Raw genomic sequence first — 5004 nt, forward strand, 5'->3', positions numbered from 1 at the left:
ATCACTGCCTCCTGTACAATGTCATGAACCTCCATTCATAGTTCTTCAGCACTCTGTCTATCATATCTAATGCCTTGAATCTATTCGTCACTTCCACTGTATAATCATAAGGGATTTGATTTAGGTCATACCTGAATGGTCCAGTGGCTTTCCCTACTTTCTTCAATTTAAGTCTGAATTGGCAATAAGGAGTTCATAATCTGAGCCACAGTCAGCTCCTGGTCTTGTTTTTGCTGGCTGTATAGAGCGTCTCCATCTTTGGCTGCAAAGATTATAATCAATCTGATTTCGGTGTTGACCATCTGGTGATGTCCATGTGTAGAGTCTTCTCTTGTGTTGTTGGAAGAGGGTGTTTGCTGTGACCAGTGCATTCTCTTGGGAAAATTCTGTCAGCTTTTGACCTGCTTCATTTTGTACTCCAAGGCCAAATTTGCCTGTTACTCTAGGTATCTCTTGACTTCCTATTTTTGCATTCCAGTCCCCTATAATGAAAAGGACATCTTTTTTGGGTGTTAGTTCTAGAAGGCTTTGTAGAACTTCACAGAACTGTTCAGCTTTCTCAGCATTACTGGTCGGGGCATAGATTTGGATTACTGTGATATTGAGTGGTTTTTCTTGGAATCAACAGAGATCATTCTGTTATTTTTGAGATTGCATCCAAGTACCACTGCATTTTGGACTCTTTTGTTGACCATGATGGCTACTCCATTTCTTCTAAGGAATTTTTGCCCACAGTAGTAGATATAATGGTCATGTAAGTTAAATTCACCCATTCCAGTCCATTTTAGTTCACTGATTCCTAAAACGTTGATGTTCACTCTTGCTATCTCCTGTCTGACCACTTCCAATTTGCCTTGATTCATGGACCTAACATTCCATGAATAATACTGGTTAATAATACTGTACTCCGTATTTTAAAGTTGTTAAGAGAGTAGATCTTAACTCATTACTTGGGAAGATCCCCTGGAGAAGGGAAAGGCTACCCACTCCAGTATTTTAGCCAGAAGAATTTCATGGACAGTCCATGGGGTTGCAAAGAGTTGGACACGACTGAGTGACTTTCACTTTCACTTTCTTCATTACAAGGAAACAAAATTTTGTAACTCTGTATGGTGACAGATGTTAACTAGCCTTATCAGGGTGATCATTTCACAATGCATACAGATATTAAATCACTAAGTTGTACCTGAAATTAATATAATGTTGTGTGTCAATTACAACTCAATACACAGAATAAAAAATAAAAATAAAATGGACACACTCAAGAGTTTCACTTCTGGTATCTAATCTGCCTTAGGAAGTTCATTACACATGTGCTGACAGAATCATGCTTTTTGCATTTGCTTACATCAGAACATCAGAAACAATCTAAATAGTTAAACAGATGAATACATTGTTATATACTAATAATAGGATGACAGCATGCAGTACTTTAAGAGTAATTATATATATCATATATATAACCATATATGAAAAACATAAATGAATGTATATGAAAAAAGAAATGAGCTCCAAGTTATTTTCTGGTCTGAAAAAGATAGCTGATGAAAGAAATTTGATGTCATGCAATATATTGAATACATTAGTAAATGACATATTAATGTATTACTCATATAATAAAAGTTTATCTTAATAAAAAAAAAGAAAACAAGAGCATTTTTTCATGTGCCTATTGGTGGCCATGTGCATTTCCTCTTTGGAAAAATGTCTATTCAGTTCATCTGCTCCATTTGTTAATTGGGTTGTTTTTTTTGATGTTGAGATGCATGAGTTGTTTACATATGTTGGATATTAACTCATTATCAATCATATCATTTGCAAATATTTTCTCCCATTCAGTAGGTTGTCTTTTCATTTCCTCAATGGTCTACTTTGCTGTGCAAAAGCTTTTAAGTAATCATCAGAGAAATGCACATCAAAACCACAATGAGGGACTTTCTTGGTGGTCCAGTGGCTAAGATTCTGTGCTCCTGAGACAGGGTGCCCAAGTTTGAGCCCTGGTCAGGGAACTAGATCCCACATGCCACAACTAAAAGTTTGCATGCCACAGCTAAAGATCAAAGATCCTACGTTCCCTAACTAAGACCTGGTGCAGCCAAATAAATTTTTTTTAAAAAACTACAATGGGATATTACCTCACACCTGTGAGAATCACTTTTGTCAAAAAGAACACAACAGATGTTGGCAAGGATGTGGAGACAAGGGAACCCACCTACACTGTTTGTGGGAATGTAAATTGGTGCAGCCACTATGCAAAATAATATGGAGATTTCTCAAAAAACTAAAAATATAACTATCATATGACCTAGCAATTCCACTCCTGGGTATTTATCTGAAAAACAAAAACACTAATTCAAAAAGATACATTCACCCCAATGTTCACAGCAGCATTATTTAAAACTACCAAGGTATGGAAGCAACCCAAGTGTCCATCAACAAATGAATGGATAAAGAAGATATGGTGTATATAGATATACAATTGAACACTAGTTAGTCATTTAAAAAAAATGAAACATTGCCATCTGCAGCAACTAAGTCCTATGGATGGACTTAGACAGCTTATGCTAAGTGAAATAAATCAGATAGAGAAAGACAACTATTGCATGATATTACTAAATGTGAAATCTAAAAATATAAAGCAAATTAGTGAATATAACAAAATATAAGCAGACTCACAGATATAGAGCACAAACTAGTGGTTACCAATGGGGAGGGGGCAATATAGGGGGTTAGGGAATTAAGAGGTACAAACAGTTAGGTATAAAATAAGAACACAAGGACATATTGTACAACACAGGGCACATAGCCAATATTTTACAATAACTATGAATGGAGTATAACCTTCAAAATTGTTAATCACTATATTGTACACTTGTAATTCATACAATATTGTACAGCAACTATAAATAAAATAAAAATGGGGGATACAGAGAAACAGAGTTATGGAGAATTATACAGAGATTAACAAATGAAAGAAGCATGGAAGAAAGAAAGAAGAAAATGGGAAGAAACAGGGAGGGAGGGAGGAAGGGAGGAAGGAAGAAGGAGGGGGTTGGTGAGTAAGCCCACCTAAATTCATATATGGAAGTTGGTCTAATTAGCAAGCAAGTACACTCAATTAAATGAAACCTGGTTTAGTACTTAACTGTTTCCAGCTCTTTACATAAGTATTCTTCACATTGCAGTTGCAACTTCAGTTGTACAAGCTGAGTTGACTGTATTTGTCCTGCCCTAGAGGTTTAGTAGAGACTAACAAGGCTGTGAACCTTAGACACACAATCTTTGAAGCAGAAATGCAGGTGGAAGTCCCAGAGAGCCCTAGACCTAGGGCTGATGCATGGGGCACCACTTCTTTTTTTTTCCCTTGAATTGCATTTTTTTTAATTGGAGGATAATTGCTTTACAATATTGTGTTGGCTTCTGCTGTACAACAATACGAGCCAGTCATAGCTCTCTCTCTCTCTCTCTAAATACATACATACATATATATATATATGCATATACATATATCCCCTCCCTCATGAGCCTCCCTCCCACCCCCTCACCCCACCTCTCTGGGTCATCACAGCGTACCAGGCTAGGCTCCCTGTGCTATATAACAGCTTCCCACCAGCTATCTACTTTATACATGATAGTGTATATATGTCAGTGCTGCTTTCTCAGTTCATCTCATCCTCTCCTTTCCCTGCTGTGTCCATAAGTCTGTTCTCAATGTCTGCATCTCCATTCCTTCCGTGCAGACAGGTTCATCAGTACCATTTTTTTAGATTCCATGTAGTTGTATTAATATATGATATTTGTTTCTCTATGACTTACTTCACTCTGTGCAATAGGCTCTAGGTTAAATCACCTTAATACAATTGCCTCAAATCCATTCCTTTTTATGGCTGAGAAATATTCCATTGTATATATGTACACATACACATGTATACATTTCCCAGGTGGCACTAGCGGTAGAGAACCTGCCTCCCAATACAGGAGATGCAAGAGACGCAGGTTCAATCTCCGGGTGGGGACGATCTCCTGGAGTAGGAAATGATAACCCACTCCAGTATTCTTGCTGGGAAAATCCCATGGACAGAGGAGCCTGGTGGGCTACAGTCCACAGGCTTGCAAAGAGTTGGACACGACTGAGCGACTGTGCACCGCAACTTCTTTATCCATTCATCTGTTGATGGACATCTACATTGCTTCCATGTCCTGGCTATTGTAAAAAGTGCTGCAGTGAAGATGTGTCTTTTTGAATTGTGATTTTCTCAGGTATATGCTGAGTAGTGGGATTGCTGGGTCATATGGTAGTTTATATTCCTAGTTTTTTAAGGAATCTTCATAGCGGCTATATCGATTTACAGTCCCACCACAGTGCAAGATGGTTTCCTTTTCTCCACATCTTCTCCAGCAATAAAAAAGCATCTTTATTATTGGTAGATTTTTTGATAATTAGCCATTCTAACTGGTGTGATATGATACCTCTTTGAAGTTCATTAGAGTTTTTGTCTCATGACTTTGCAATGAAAATCAAGATAGAGACATATATGTAAAGGAGTAAGAAAGAAAAAAATTAGAATGCAACAGGACAGCAATATTTAACACAAAGTTTATCAAAGAAGAAACTATACTTTATCACTAATATGTTAAATAACTGAACCACACAAACAAGCTATATTAGTTACTAAAAACTTAATGACTTGAAATAACTCACAATTATTATCTCACATTTTTGGTGGGTCAGGAGTCCAGACAAGACTTAACTGGGTCCTCTGCTTAGGGTTTTGGGTTTTACAAGCTCAAAATTAAGGTGTCCTTTGGTCTGCATTCTCATCAGGAGGATTGAGTGGGGAAGAACATTTCTAAGGTCACTTAGATGTCTGCCAGAATTCATTTCCCTGTGTTTGTAGTACCCCAGGGCCCTGGCTTCTTTCTGGCTGGAGGCTAGAGGCTGCTCCTAGAGGTCACCTACAATTCCTTGGCTAGTGGACTTTCCCAGCATGGCTGGGATCAAGC

This window comes from Cervus elaphus, chromosome 28 (genome assembly GCF_910594005.1).
Source record: "Cervus elaphus chromosome 28, mCerEla1.1, whole genome shotgun sequence".
NCBI lineage: Eukaryota > Metazoa > Chordata > Mammalia > Artiodactyla > Cervidae > Cervus > Cervus elaphus.